General features: G+C 40.8%; 1 protein-coding gene across 1 annotated transcript in view; it reads left to right on the top strand.

Moving 5' to 3' along the window:
- The first annotated feature begins 5,733 nt into the window (after positions 1 to 5,733).
- Positions 5,734 to 16,614, top strand: part of BTBD3 (BTB domain containing 3) — a 35,387-nt gene continuing 24,506 nt past the window's right edge. The window contains exon 1 of the mRNA XM_049775674.1: positions 5,734 to 5,812. The gene's annotated coding sequence lies outside the window, so the exon portion shown is untranslated. The remainder of the gene's footprint in view (positions 5,813 to 16,614) is intronic.

The following is a 16,614-nucleotide window of genomic DNA, read 5'->3' as shown; positions in this document are numbered from 1 at the left end:
GAAGGGTTTGTAAAGTCTTTTTAAAATCTGATCCAGATGTTTTAATTTACATCTCCTTTATAATCGTTATTATTCATCAGATAATAATTAACAACCATGACTTATAACCATTCCTTTTGATTTGATTGAAACTCTTTTCTAGTACAGAATTTCCTCTAATTTCACATTTATTTATTTCCATTCACTGTGACAAATTCCTGAAATGAATGTATTTATGTGTTCTCATAGTAAAATAACATCTTGATTACTGATGACGATGGTGTTCTGTAGTCAAATATGGTCTTGTAGTGTGGGGGTCCAATAGTTCCGTTTGTCTGCCTAAGACCCTTTTCCTCTGGGATCCCCAAGGCTAAAGTCCAGTGTGCCATGGTTTCCAGAGTATTACAATCAAGTGTATAATCACCCCTGTTCTCACACAATTAAGTTCACAAGCATTGTGACCAAGTGTGAAAGGCACAGCAACAACAGAGAAGGGAAAAACAAACAGTTTTAGACTTACTGAATTGCTGTATATTTTTTTCCCAAATTGTTTCTTTTTGTGCTATAATTGGCTAATTTTACTGCATGATGGAGTAGTTCATCTGAGGCCAAAGGGAAAGGAAAGTCACACCATGATGATGTGGGTAGACTGATAGTACAAATAAACATGGTGGAATCCTTTGTTTACCTGGTAAATGTTTCCAGTGGAAACCATTTTTAGTCCCTCTATATACCTCAGACCCACCTTTTGTTATTTTCATGTTTTTTTATGTAGTATCCTCATAAATATTTTTTTACCAAGGCAATTTTTTCCATTAAAAGTAATAATCCAAAGTACGTAAATTGGCCTTTAAGCCAAATAGCAATCAGAATAACAGAGAAAAAAAATAAAGACATTGTATTTACATCTAAATATGTTTGAAATACATCGTATCCCTCTCTTAAATTCTACAAATTCAAGTTTTACTGCAAGTAATTCAGTGGAATAAAGATGTCATTTCAGACTAAAGAGAGTACAGTGGGTAGGGCATTTGCCCTGTACATAGCCAGCCTGGGTTCTATCCCCACATTTCATATGTTCCCTTGAGCACTGACTGCCAGGAGTAATTCCTGAGTACATAGTCAGAAATAACTCCTGAGCATCACTGGGTGTGGCCCCAAAACTAAACTTTATTTTATTTGATATTTACCAACTTTGCACTTAATGTTTTTAAGAGATGTTTCTCTAAGCCACGACTACTGGATTGCAGAGTTCCAAATTGTAAATCTTAGGATCATAGAAGGAGCAAGAATAAGAAAGTTACCCTGTATCCCAACTAGACTCAACCTTCAGAACAAGGCACAATTGATCTAAACATTTAGATTTCTTCCTAGGCACTTGCCACATTGTGGCTAAAATTCAAAATATGGTTATTTATTACCTCTGCCAAGTTATTGATAAGTTTTCCAAGGTATGAATATTGCTTAATACATAATAAATGCTATTTTAAGACAAAGTGTAACATTTTATTCATTTTTTTTTTTTTTTTTGGTTTTTGGGCCACACCCTGTGACGCTCAGGGGTTACTCCTGGCTATGCGCTCAGAAGTTGCTCCTGGCTTCTTGGGGGACCATATGGGACGCCGGGGGATCGAACCGCGGTCCGTCCTAGGCTAGCGCAGGCAAGGCAGGCACCTTACCTCCAGCGCCACCGCCCGGCCCCCATTTTATTCATTTTTGTATTTCTTCAGTAGCTCCAAATTTTCCCCAAAATGGATTAAATATACACATTGATTATTAAATCATGTACTTACTCTGAGATCAGATTTTTTTTGGGGGGGGTCACACACATGGCAGTGCTCAGGGATTACTCTGGTTCTGTGCTCAGAAATTGTTCCTAGCAGCTCAGGGACCATATGGGATACTGGGAGTAGAATCCATATCAGTCCTGGGTCAGCAGAATGCAAGGCAAATGCCCTACCACTGTGTTGTCGCTCCAGCCCCCAGAAATCAATTTTTAATAGAAACTTTTAAGTTCTTTGCTCCAAGCAGCTTACTGAGAAACTCGAATTGGTCCTATGACATGCTTACACGTGAATTTATAAGTATTATTTGATGTCTTGTGTTTTAGGAGTTTAGAGTTTAAGAGTTAATCTTTACTAATGGAACATTAGACATTAAATTGAAAATAATTAAAATATTCCTCTGTATTGCATTTTTAGCATTTCAGAACTCGGGAGATCAAGATTTTTTGTTACCTTTTAAATCTGATTTTTAAATTTATTATTAGTAGCCAGTGAATTGGTAAAATGCTTTCACTGTGCCATGTCCTCCCTCCACTTCCTTTTTGTTTAGGATTGTTTAGTTTTGTTTTGTGGGTACAGTTTTGTTTTGGTTTGCTTTATGTGCTCGGGCTTACTCCAGTCTCTGATCTCAGGCAGGGATCATTCCTGGTGGTGCTTGTGGGACCAGACGTGCAGGGATAAAATCTGAGTTGGCTTTGTGAAAGGCAAGTGTTAAGTCTGCTGTACTATCTTTCTGACCCAATTTAAATTAAAAAATAAATATTTTCAGCACTGTGATTTATAAACTGTCTGCTTTTGATTTTTGACTCTAATATTCCTAAGTCATATAATAGTGCTATCTGTCCAACCCAACTATGTGTTCGGTGATCTATCCACTTTTATTTACTCTTTCATAATTTCACAAGTTAAAATATCCTATCTTAAGAGAATTAATTTATATACTACTAATAACCCTGAAGTGTATAAGTAAGGATTCTTTAGAGTAGCCCATTTTAAACTTTTTCCATTTGCAATCCTATTTCTCATGAGAAATTTTTACATGACCTGGGGTACATAATTATATAAAACAGGTATATAAATAAAATATTTAGGGATAATAAAACATAAAGAAATTTATTTTAAAACCAAATTAATGTTTTTCATATTCAGAGCTGCAAGCCCTAATTGGGTTGAGACTTACTGTTATGAGGTTCTAGAGAAACAGAACTAAAAAGATGATTTTACTTTTATTTATACATTATTTTTATTTGTATCCATGAATACATTTTAATACCATAATACAACATCTTGCACATAAATCTTTCTTTTTTCTACATATTTATCTACATATATTTTATAAATGTTACAAAGGTAACCATAGCATAAGACAAATATTAGGATTGTGTTACAGATAAGCACAATGATACGTTGAGATAGTAAAGTAATTTGCATAGTATCTGTTAGTTGGATGGAATATCTATGTTCACTATATTATAAGTTTTGTTTTCCAAAGTTTAGTCAATATCTTGCAATCTGTAGAGATTTGCAAGTCAGTAGTTTTTCTGCTGAGTACAAACAAGTTTTCGTAGAACCAAATTCTTATTTTAAAAAGAAGTTATTTAGTGAGTATGGTTGTATATTTTAAAGTTCTGATGTTTACAAAGGAATATCCTCTAGTTTACTGAAGTAATAAGCATCTGTACTTCAAAAAAAGTAATCTGTACCCAAAGAAACAAGGGAAATCCTACCCTCTAAAGATAGACCATAATCTCCTTCAAATTTCTAAAAACTTTTTCCCTGGTGTCCATTCTGGAGGCTAAGACAGGATTTTAGGATCCTACTACTGCTTATCTAGAATATGTACATTTTATGACGCTGGTTTTTCCTTTGTTTAAATTCTTCTTTAAATAACATTAAGACTTTTCTTCTCTGGGGTTCCATGGTCTATCTTTTAGTGAACTAATGAGAAAAAAGACCTATAAGGAAGGATTATGTAAGGAAAAGATTGTTTATCAGAGAACAGGTCACTGACAGAACTTCAAGAAAGGTGAAAAATGGAAGTAAATTCCCAGTAGGCGTATTGGGTGAGGTTCTTTTTGTGGGGGAAAGTTGGGTGGCACATTCTGCAGTGTTCTAGACTTACTCTTGGCTCTGCACTCAGGGATCACTCCAAGCAGGCACAGGGGAACAGATTGGGTGTTGGGATAGATTCCAAGTTGGCTGTGTGCAAGGCAAGTATCCTGCTCACTGTGGTTCTGGTTCTTGGTGATTTCTAGTCAGTGCAAGAATTCTGCTGGGGAGCAGGGTTGGTTTGATTTCACTGATGAACTCTTTGGTGGGCCCCTGTGCCCAGGCTCTTTCAGCACTGGGAACCACTATGAACCACTATGTTCTTGAGATATTTTCACTTTATTATTTATTTATTGGAGGGAGGGTTGGGCCACACTCAATGATGCTCAGGAGTTACTCCTGGCTTTGCCCTCAGAAATCGCTCCTGGTTTGGAGAACCATAAGGGACATCGGGGATCAAACCCAGGTCTGTTCTGGGTCAGCAGCATGCAAGGCAAGCGCCCTACAGTTGCGCCACTGCTCAGGCCCTGATATTTTCACTTTAAAGATCTTTTCACTTGAAACGGGCTTGCTGCCCAGCCTTTCCACCTCTATTCCTTTTCTCTGGACTACTAGGCACTTCTTCCTAGAGTCCTAACCTCTTGATAGTTGACAGATTAAAAACAAAACAAAACAAAAACCTTAAAACTTTGATGTCAACAGTAAAAAGTGCTTTCCAGATTCTAAGATTTCTTTGAGTTCTAAGGACATCCAAAGTATTTCCTCTCTAAAGCCCTTCTCAGACTGGCTATATAGTTGGTTGATAATAATTGGGTCTTCAGAATGACTATCTTTATATTCAGTAAGTGTGGTGAGCTTCTGTGTTGTTTTGCTATTGTGACTATTTTTGCGGGGCACACTTGGTGATGCTCAGGGGTTACTCCTGGCTCTGCGCTCAGAAATTGCTCCTGGCCGGAGAGATATCATGGAGGTAGTATGTAGTCCTACCTAGTAGGTTAGTCCTTGCAAGCAGGACAGTGGTTCGAATCCTGGCATCCCATATGGTCCCCCGAGCCTGCTGCCGGTTATGACCCCACAAAAACAAAACAAAACAAAACAAAAAATGCTTTTCAGGCAAGCTTCCATTAGTTTTCAGCAATGGTTTTTCACCCTTTACAATGAACACTATTCAGGTTAACCGTTTCAGGGTTTACAGGGTCACAAACGATTTATTTATTTATTTATTTATTTATTTATTTATTTATTTATTTATTTATTTATTTATTTATTTATTTGTTGGCCTCTCAACCAGTACCAAAAGCTTTTCTTTCCCCAAAGACCTCAAAATGTTGTTAGGATGTGCAGTTTCAAACACTGCATGATCTTCACCTTCCCATGCAGGATCTTCAAACATTCCGTGCAGGAAACTGCGTGACTGGTTTCCTGGTTTGTTCAGAGAACCAGTGTCAGAAATACAGTTTCCAAGTCAAAGTCCAAAATGGGAATTTTTTTTTATTGAGGGGGGAAGACCCCAAGAGCTGCTGAAGTAGGTGTGCTACAGTACCATTTAAAACCAGGGCCTTGGAATCAGATTGGGCAGTAGGAGAAGTGAAAGAAGGGTGTGAGTGAGCTTATGGCAGGTAGGAGTTCGGGGACACCCACTGAATCAACTTTTCATCTTTGGAAAACAAAATAAAAATAAATAGATAAATAAACAAAATAATGCAAAATAAACTGATTAAATGAAATAAAATAAACAAATCCAGCGTGCTCTGGAAAGGAACAGCGTCCTTTGAAGGCGCCTTTGTGGGAGCAGGACCCGCGGTGGGGCCCTGCCAGGAATCGGGGTGCCCGGAGTTGGGGCTCCCGAGCAGTGCGCATGCCCCGGCTCCCCGTGCGCGCGCGCGGCCTCAGGACGTGGCTGCGTGCGTGTCCCCGCCGGGCGCTGCTCCCGGACCGTCCGGGCCGAAGCGCGGGCAGCGGGCAGCGGGACCCCTGGCGCCCCGGCGCTGCAGGCTCCGGTGAGTGCGGGGTCCGGGGCCCGAGTGGGGGCCGCCGGGGCGGGCGAGGGGAGCGCGTCGAAGCGAGCGCCCGGACCGCGGGGTTCGGGCCGGGGTCTCCGTGCGGGACCGGAGGCGCCGTGGCCTCTCGGCCCGGACTCCCCGGGGGGCCCCTCGGTGCTCCGGGTGCCCGAGACCCGGCTGGCAAGCTGCAGTCCCGGGACTTTTCGAGGGGGCCCAGCCGAGCCCCGGCTTCTGCAGCGGGGCGTGCGGACGCCTCTGGGTGCGCTCGCTCCCCTGGCCGGGTCCGAGGTCCCGGGTTGGGGTGCTTCGGGGCTGGCCCGCAGGTGGCGGGGGCCGCGCCCTTCGCTGGGGGACGCGCAGGTCCCGAAACCCCCGCAAACTTTGTTCAACTAACTTTGTGCGGGCGGTGTCGGTAGGGAATGGGCGTGGGGGGTGTCAGGAGACCGACACCCTAGCTTTGCCCGGCTCTGGGCCTCAGGATCTGGGTCCCCCGGATCTGGCGGATGATCGGGGACCCCAGAATCTGGATCCCCAGGTGATGGGCAGGTGATCTGGGTCCCCAGGATCTGGTGGATGATCTGGTCCTCAGGATCTGGTGGATAGTCTGGTCCCCCAGGATCTAGCAAGCAACCCCAGCCGAGTGCACGGATCGGGGCTGGAGCTGGACGTGGGAAGTTCCGAGCTGTGTGTCCCTGTTCTGAGCATCACTTTTGGGGAGATGCTGCTTGGGTCCGAAGTGCCGGCGATTGCGTGGGTAGTAGAGTCAGGCGTGGCCCTGCCGGTCCCCCTGGTCTTTTTTTACTAAAGTCGGGGAGTCTGGTTAAAAGGTCTGGGGGTGGCGGCCGGGAATGTTTATGTGCTTATCTGGCAGTTATTGTCCCATGTCCGGATGCGCTGAGAAAACCGACCCCTTAGTTCCTTGGCCTCCGAAAGACAAAGAGAGGTCCCTTGTGCTAGCTCTTCCCTCTCTCTTTTCTCTCTCCCTCTTTCTCCTCTCCTCTCCTCTCTCTTCTTTTTCTCCCCTCTCTCTCGTCTCCCTCTTCTTTCCTCTCCTCTCATCTCCTCTCCTTTTTCTCCCCTCCTCTCTCTCTTCTCCCTCTTCTTTCTGTCCCCTTCTTTCTGTCTCTCTCTTTCTCCCTCCTCTCTCTTCTTTCTTACTCCTCTTCTCTCTCCTCCTCTCCCTCTTCTCTCTCTCTCTCTCTCTCTCTCTCTCTCTCTCTCTCTCTCTCTCTCTCTCTCTCTCTCTCTCTCTCTCTCTCTCTCTCTCTCTCTCTCTCTCCCTCTCTCTCTCTCTCTTTCTCTCTCTCCTCCCCCTTTTTCTCCTCAATGCCCCTGGTAATCATGGAAAAAGTTATTTTTTGGTGGTGGTGGGGCATTCTGTCACCCTGCCTAGTTTAGTTTTGGAATCAGTGACTGGACTGACTTGTAAATGCATAAGGCCTTGGAGGCTTCATTTTTCCCAAGTAGCATTTAATTTTTCAATCGATGCCATGAAATTCTAGCCCTGATTTTTAGACACAAGCTACACAAAGGGGAGGTTTTGTTTCCCATCGGGGTGGAAGGAAAAAATGTCTCTAAGGGTGAAATATTTAGAACCCAGTTATTGTAGAACCACTGCATTTTCCAAACTTTGTTCTTACTCTTGTTTGGAGTTACTGCGGGGTTACTAAATCCACCTTCTCTGGATCCCTGCCACCCCATCTTTGGACCTTCTCTGCATCTCCCTCTGTTGCTCTTCCAACTCTCTCTTAGGGGTGGATCCCTCACCCCCAACCCCCAAGTCCTGGGCACATTGTTTTTCTGGAGATCTGGCTGGCATCTAAGGGTTAAGAGAAAGTTTCTATGGCAATGAGCTCCCAGGGAAGTAGGCCCTCCCTCTCTACCTTGATTTTCTGAATAGGGCTCTTCCTTTTCTCAAATTTTTGAATCACTCTTTTGAGTTCTGAATCTCAGCCCCAATAAGCATGAGCTCATGCACTTCTGAGTAATTACAGCATTACTTATTAATGTTATGCTGTGGAGTAATATTACTATGAACTAAACTGCTCTATGCAAGTTTCACTCTGCAAGTTTTTGCACTAAGACCTTGTTTGACGAAGTTCCAAAGTGACGCGGAAACTTTTTTTTTGACCAACTGTCCTCAGCCACAAACCTAAGACAATCAAAAACCCAAGAACTGCATGCATCTTTCCTCTAAAGTCCTAAGAGACATAACTTTTCAGTGAAATATTTTACAACCCTACAAGGAAACCTTTGATTTGTAGCTCTAAAATAAATCATTATCTGCCTGGAAAATAATTTTTACAAAGTTCTTTGCCAAGATCCATTTTTTAAAGTAATGATTTATTTATACATTTTAAAAGATGCTGGTTTTATTTAATTATGACCATCTCTGTAACTGTATCCCAAAATGATTCATTTAAATAATTTATTTTTAAAAATAATAAAACATCAAAGGAAAGAAAAAATGAATGCTAGTTTTAACCTCTTGACTGAAATAAAATAATATGTGCGGCTAAATTGTCTCAGCTGAGGTCAGACTATAGGGCTGAAAACTACATCTTTACTTATGAGCTGGGATTCAGTCCTCCCTGTACTGGAACCCCACACTGGGAAACCCAGCAGACCCCACCCAGAGCTGCCTTATTATTCCTGGCTCCTCCCCCAGGGTCCAAAAGAAAATTGCAGCTCATATTTCCCAGGTACTCTGGTCCTGACTTCTCTTTTGCTAAGATTCTTGACAAGAAATAAGTTAAACCATATGTTAGATGTTAGGTACTATAAAATAACAAAAAAAGTACAGGTTCTTCAAATTTGCTTCACTCCTTTTCCCAGAACACACCTTTCCCAAAGGTCTTTTCAAAACAAAAAATCTTGGAAGGGAAGAGAGTGCTAGTACTGCCTTGCGTTTTTCTGGCAAGTCTGCACATATTGAATGAATAACCCATATATTATATATATATATATATATATATATATATATATTTGTACATACATATATATAATTGGGATATCTGTGACTATTTTTATATTCCAGTTTGGGGGACCACATCCTGCAGTGTTCGGGGCTTATTGGCTCAGAACTCAGGGATCATTTCTAGTGGTGCTCAGGGGTGCCAGAAATAGAACCTGGGTCTACCTCATGCAAATCAAGCTTTCTACCCACTGCACTGTCTCTGGCCCCTGTAATTACTGTTTATATCTTTGCTTATCCTTTGAAATTTGTTGTTCAATTTCAAGTACTTTACCCATATTTATTGCCACTAAAAAAGGTTTAAAATAGATGCGTGTTATAAAAATTGTGTGCTGTTGTCATATTGCTATTGATTTTCCACAGAGCACATTATTTGAATTTTGATTTTATAATGTAAATTCTGTTGCTGTCATTTATGATAAAAAATAGTTATAGTTGTAAAGCTCAGAGATGAGATACATACATAAAACATGCCAGAAATATAATATTTTATATTCTATTATATACCATATTTGCTGGCATATAAGATGACTGGGCGTATAAGACGACCCCCTAATTTTGCAGTTAAAACATAGGTTTAGGCCTATATTCGCTGTATCAGACAGAACGTTCCTGTGCTGCAACTGTATGTACCACAGTGAGCCAATCACAACAAGCAAAGGTTCAAAGGTTATACTGTAATAGACTTCCTCTCTGACTCTAGCTTGAGCAGGCTTTTTACAGTGTAGATTCGGGTCCAGAACATTGTCTAATTTGCATGCATAAAAAGCCTGCTTGGATTGGCTGAGTTAGAGAGGCGGTCTGAGCAGCCTTGCAGTGATTGGTGCAGGATCAAGTTGGAAAATTTGTTTTGTGGCAATATTCAGACAATTTTCGTTTAGCGGCATATTGAAACATTTTTCGGGATATACTCGGCATATAAGACGACCCCCGATTTTTGGTTGACTTCTCTTTGTTTCAAAAGTCGTCTTATATGCCGGAAAATTCAGTATTGGTTATTGATTGGTATGTAGGTTCTTACATTATTCCTTCTTTCTCCCTTCCTCTCCCAAATTTGCCCGTTTTACAGGCCTGTTTGTGAAGTGGTTATTCTTTTTTTTTTTTTTTTTTTTTTTTTTTGGTTTTTTTTGGGGCCACACCCGGCGGTGTGCTCAGGGGTTACTCCTGGCTGTCCGCTCAGAAATAGCTCCTGGCAGGCACGGGGGACCATATGGGACACCGGGATTCGAACCAACCACCTTTGGTCCTGGATCGGCTGCTTGCAAGGCAAACACTGCTGTGCTATCTCTCCGGGCCCGAAGTGGTTATTCTTTATGTATGTTCATGGTCTCATCCATGACTGTTGAGACTGCTTTTCTATTTAAGTATTGATCTCTAATTGTAAATGTCATTACATAGATGTTCTGAAATGTTTGATTAGAATGCTTGTCAGGGGCCAGAAAGATAATGCAGTTAGGCATTTGTCTTGCAGTTAGCCATTCCTGGTTCAATCCCCAGCCCTGCCTTTCTTCCCTTCAGCTTCACCAGCAGTGACCCTGAGCACAGAGCCAGAAGTAGCTCCCCAGCACTGCTGCATATGACCCTTTAAAACACACAAAATCCTAATACATACAAATTGGTTAGAGGAAGTAATATTATCTTTAAAAAGTGAAAATTGCATTCCCTTGGCCTTTCAGATAAAGATTATTATTTTACCTTTCAGGCATTTCTTGCACATGGTTTAAGTCTTTTTTTTTTTTTGACTGTTTAGAAAGAGGAGGTACAGTAAAAAAATGGTTTAAGTCTTATGTAGCTTGAAGGCTTTTTTTTTTGTGTGTGATTCCTTTTCCATCCCCTGCCTTCTAGAACCATCCTTAGTGCCAACTAGTTTATTATAGAGTCTTCTGTATTTTATATTGAAGGCATTGTAGGGGCTTCCCTCTTATGTTAACCAGAGAAGCTTTCTAGCTCCCTGGACTGAGGGAAGGTTCTGTGGATCTGTGTCCTGAGAAGCATCTTCCCCGGAGTCCAGAGTCCTCGTATCCTCTCAGTAGGGCATTTTGGGAAAGATCCCTGTGTTCTCACAATAGAAGATCTGCCTATATTCTAAACTCATCCAAACATCAGTCTCTAGTTCTGCTAAATACTGGGACAATGCTGTTACAACTTGACAACAAAGATTCTAAAGGGTAGCTGTGGCTTTAGAGATTCTTAAATAACCTTTGCTAACTTTATTTGAGCTCACTAGCCTTTTATCTCGATTATTTATTTATTTATTTATTTATTTTAAATAAAGTTGAGTGCTTCTCTGCTTTGTTCCCTGATGGAACAAAGATTGTTACTTCTCCATCTGTACTTTACTTTCATGATTGTATTGTTTCCAGTAAAGTTCTTTAAGTCCTTGACTCTATTGATTCTAGAATGATTTCTTTTACTGAATGTTTTATTCTAAGCTTGCTGCTTAGGAGTGATTGTACAAGGAATAAGGAGCTTGCCTTGCTTTTAGCTCAGCCTAAGTTGGATCCCACGTGCTCCTTAGCCCCACCAGGACTGATCCCTGAGCAGTTAGTGTGTCCCTAGGCCCAAACAAAACAAAACAAAACAAAGCAGCAACAACAAATGCCCCCTGCCATGTTTGTCTGGAAGCTCTGCTGGTATGTGTAAGGATATATTATACACACAACTAAGAAATGACCAGTTGTATTGCACTTTGTTTTGTTTTGTTTTGTTTTTTCCAAGGATTTCCATCTACAAGTAGGCCATGGTTCTGTTAAAGGACATGGAAGGGAAGTAGAGCTTGAATTTAAAAACAAACAAAAACAACCTTTATTTTTCCTAGCTTTGTTTTATGTTTTTACTTTTTTTAAAAATAGATATAATTTATTTAAACACCATGGCTTGCAAAGTTGCTCATAGTACAGCTTTCTTTTTTTTTTTTTCCTGCCATTCCGTGTTCCAACACCAAACTCACCACTAATATAAAATTCCCACAGTCCTCCCCCCAAACTGTCCTTGGCAGGTACAAATAATTTACTTAATATTGCTCCTTACAACTAACTGGTAGTGGAATTATTCAAAAGAAAACAAAAATTCCGTCGAAAGAAAATTTGTGAAGCTTGTCATGTCTTGCAATGGGTCATTATGTCCTCTTCTGAAGGTTTACTAAGCTGTTGGTTGCCTGTTGAGTCTTCTGTGATTGGTTTTGTGAATCTTAGGTGTCTTATATGATATAATTTTACATCTAATTTGGTTTCTTTCTACTGGGGTGACAGTACTGACATATATGGAGGCGTTAGGACTTTGAGCATGTGTTAAGCTGAGCCAATGATCAGACATGATCTTTGGCTGTGGATTCCAGAAGTATAGAAGTGCAAGTGTGGTTCCCAAAAGACTCACAGACCTGCAAACTGGGTTGGTAGGTGTCTCTGCAGAGATTTGTGGAGATGTAGTGAGTGTAGGCCATTGGCATTTACAGCATTTGTGGGATGTGTGTGTGCAGCAGATTAGATGTTTTTCGTTGTTTAAGAATCTTTTTGTTATGAATAGTGCTGGGGTTCTTCTTACATATTTATTGATGTTTGCTGGCCCTGTGCTTTCTTACCCCAGTTGACAGTTGCTCTAATATGGTTTTGGATGTTCATAGATTTGTTTCATTGTAACATCATTGACAGGCTTTGCATCTTATTCTCTAGGGCTTTGAATTCCGTAGTCAGATGTTGCAGATGTGACCCTGTCTAATTTCTAATAAGTACACCTTTTATTTGGTTTCATGGTGTGTTGCTCTAGTGTTCAGAATTAAGTGCTTCTGGGACATACTCCAGTAGTAATGTCAGTAATGTGCCTATGTGTCCTGTAATAGAAGAAATTGTATTTTTAAAAATTGTTCTTATTTTGCTACTGATAGGAAATAGACCCTTCAAAACAATTTTTTTTACAATAAATTAAAGGTGCTTACATTTTTAAGACTAGGAATTTATTATTGGAAAATTGATATTGTGGTTTATATATGTTTAACATTAATACTGTGGTCTATAAGTTGTTTATAATCAACTACTAAGCTCTAAGTATTAATTTGAAATAAGTTATTTTGGATAGTTCTTTCAAAAAACAAATTTATTTCAAGAGAAGATTGAGAGATAAAGTTATTGAATGCATAATTATACCATCTGGGACAGGAAGCAATGGGAAACAGCCACTGTATTCCATTTTCAAAAGGAAAATAGCCCAAGTCGTTTAATCTAGCATTCAGTCAGTATGTATTTTTACATATTGGCAGCATTTGCTGTGACTGGACACAACCTCTTTGAGGGGAGAACATTTGCTTCAGTTGATTTTGAGAATGCTATGGACTTTTGCTTCTCCTTCTATAATACTAGCTTCTTTGCTTAAAAAATAAAATCTGATAATTTTTCTCTTTTCGGCCTATTAATTTGGAATGTCTCAGGTATCTTCTTATAAGTCCTTGTATCATAAACAGTTGTAAGACTAATAAAATACCATATAGAGCTGCTTAAGATCCTCCAGTGTTCATTTCCAGCTGGGGTAGCCCATAAACTCTTGGTTCACATACCTATGTTTAACTCCAGTTGAATATATAAAGGGCACTGAAAGAGGAAACCTCAGTTTCCCTGGCCAGCTACTGTGAGCAGTCTTATTTTCGACTGCTCCCATCCTCCATTTTTAAACATTCCTGTAACTCCCCAAGGAAGTAGAATTCTGTCCCAGAGCTTAGGCTCACTTTGAGACAGAGGTAATGGGCAGCACCAAAGGCCAATGGCCAGATGTTAAACCTAAAGGTGCAGACCAGCCTAGACCAGTGGTCGGCAACCTTTTTTTTTCAACTGAGCCAAATCTCACCAAAACCACGATTGAAATTTATTTTAAGAGCCACACAGGGCGCGCACTGACAGAGGCTAGGAGCAGAGTCCTGACTCCTGGAGCGGCCGCCCAGCACACAGAAGAGCCAAATTAAAAGTGTAAAGAGCCGCAGGTTGCCGACCACTGGCCTAGACCCACCCTGTTGCAATATTTGTAACATTATTGTCAATTGATGAGAAATGGAGAGAGAGAGAGAGAGAGAGAGAGAGAGAGAGAGAGAGAGAGAGAGTGAGAGAGAGAGAGAGAGAGAAGAGAGAGAGAGAGAGAGGAGAGAGAGAGAGAGAGGAGAGAGAAGAGGAGAGAGAGAGAGAGAGAGAGAGAGAGAGAGAGAGAGAGAGAGAGAGAGAGAGAGAGAGAGAGAGAGAGAGAGAGAGAGAGAGAGACTTTAAAAGGGCCTGCACAAAACCCCTAGCATTATTGTCAATTGATGAGAAATGGAGAGAGAGAGAGAGAGAGAGAGAGAGAGAGAGAGAGAGAGAGAGAGAGAGAGAGAGAGAGAGAGAGAGAGAGAGAGAGAGACTTTAAAAGGGCCTGCACAAAACCCCTAGACTTAGTTCTAGGCAATGCTCCTCCCCAATGGGGTGTTCCTCCTTTCTCTATGCTCCTACATCAGTGCCCTCAGTTTTAACAGGACTCAAGTCAAATTTCTGACTTCCCTGCAGAGCTGCTCCGAATATTGCCTGCCTTGTCTGTGTGGGAGCAGCTCCTGCCCACCACCCCCTTGCCTTAATTTAATTTTTACTGAAGAGCAAGTCAAAACCAGCAAAGTTTACTGGTTCTATTTTCTCCAAGGAGACCTCCAGGCTCCCAGTTACTCCTACTGCTCTGTCCTCAAAATCATTATAGTTCAGTCACTTTTCCTACCTCTGTCCCAAGTCCTTTGCACCTCTTGCAAGTATTGTTTCCTAAATTCTCTTTCATTTTTAGCAGCCTAACAAGAAAAGCAATTTTTTTTTCAAATCAGTAAATTCTCCAATAGCATCTCAGAGTAAAAGTAACATGACATATGATATACCAAAGTTCCTACCAATGTGGTTGTTACCCCTCACCCCAAATTCAGTATTTTCCCCTTTTTTTTATTTTTTAAATTAATTAAAATTTTTTTTTTTGTTTTGGGGCCACACTTGGTGGAGCTCAGGGGTTACAATCTGGCTTTGTGCTCAGGGATCCAGCCTGCATCTGGTTCTGCATTTTGACAGGCAAACGCCCTATCACTATGGCCTATTATTCTGACCCCACAGTTTAATTTTTTTTAATATTTATTACTTTACTTAAATACTGTGGTTACAACATAGTTCATGATTGAATTTAAGCCATGAAATGTATACCACACTTTTTACCAGTTTACATTCCCCCACCACCAGTGTCCCCCAGTTTCCCTCCCATCCTTCCCCTGCCTTCCTCTGTAGCAGATATTGTACTTCTCCCTCTCTCTCTCTCTCCCTTTCCCTCTCTCCCTCCCCCTCTCTCTCCCCCTCCCCCTCTCTCTCCCTCCCCCTCTCTCTCCCCCTCCCCCTCTCTCTCCTCCCCTCCTCTCTCCCCCTCCTCCCTCTCCCCCCCTCCCCCCCTCTCCCCCCCCTCCCCCTCTCTCTCCCTCCCCCTCTCTCTCCCTCCCCCTCTCTCTCCCCCTCCCCCTCCTCCTCCTCATCCTCTTCCCCTCCTCCTCTCTCTCCCTCTCCCTTTCCCTCTTCCTCTCCCTCTCCCTCTTCCTCTCCCTCAAGGGTTCAATCTGTATTTTTGGAGAGTGAATTGAATTTGCCTTCCTCTTTCCCCCTTCTCCATGACTCTCACAGAGCACCATAGTTAGCATCCATGGGTGCAGCCTTCATGATTTAACCTCTTACCAAACAGGAACATGCAGACTTGACAATGAATATTATAATCCATTATTATTATGAGGATTAATTAGTCTGCTGTCTGCAAAGTGCTAAATTGGGCCGGTGTTTTTAGGACCAGGTGACTTAGCTGTCTATCAAGTTTAGCCAGCTGTCTTAATGTTGCTTTGAAATGGTGTGAATTTGTTTTAGAACTTACTGTCTTTGGGTTTCCAAAGACACTGGTTTTAAACAGAGTGGGCATTGTTAGTGTGAGGGCTTATTAAAAATTATATCTGAATCCCCCGGTAAATATCAGTGATGAGGGGGAGGGAAACTGGGATATAGCTGGCAGGAAATGTGCACTGGGAAAGAGATGGGTGTTGGACATTGTATGACTGAAACTGAATCATGAACAACTTTGTAACTATCTCATGGTGATTCAATTAGCAAATTTATTATTAAAATTAAAAAATTCAATGATGTACTGCTACTGTTTTTTATAGTATATCTGTCCCTTAAACAATTGTTAGAAGCAGCATACAACTATTTGTTTTCTCTTTTGAAGCTTTCTTGCTGTCCTTCATATATTCCCATCTCTCTCCTTTTGACATTTTTGAGATTCTAGCTGAATGAATTATATTTATCTCAAGGCGAGTTTAAAAACAATAGTATGACATTATTGAATTAATGTCACGTGAGAACCAATACATATGGTAAAACTTAAAAAATTTTTTAAGAATGAAGATAGTAACAAAAGTAAAAGACTTTTTAAATGAAAACTGCTCATAGATTATATATTTTGTCTGGACATCTTAAAATCCTAACCTAAACTTGAATTTCAACAGACTTGAAATTTTGCATATTTGGAAAGTTTTTATATTGTCTATTTTGTTATGTAAAGTGTATAACTAATTCTCTTAAAGCTTGTAGCCTTGTTAACTTGATATGGGCATAGAAGTTGTTACTTTTAATTCTAGTGTGAAGGAGAAGAGATTAGATGTTTGTTTGTTTCTGTTTTTTCTGCATCTTTTTAAGTTTCTATGGACAATTTTATAATCAGAGTTAACTGAAATTTCTTTCTTACGGTCTGATTTCAAGGAAAGAGTTGTGCTGGCATTTTTCCCCCAAAAGAACTATTCTCTTTTATTTTC

This window comes from Suncus etruscus, chromosome 6 (assembly GCF_024139225.1).
Source record: "Suncus etruscus isolate mSunEtr1 chromosome 6, mSunEtr1.pri.cur, whole genome shotgun sequence".
In the NCBI taxonomy this organism is placed as follows: Eukaryota; Metazoa; Chordata; class Mammalia; order Eulipotyphla; family Soricidae; genus Suncus; species Suncus etruscus.
This window is presented reverse-complemented; position numbering and strand designations above follow the sequence as displayed.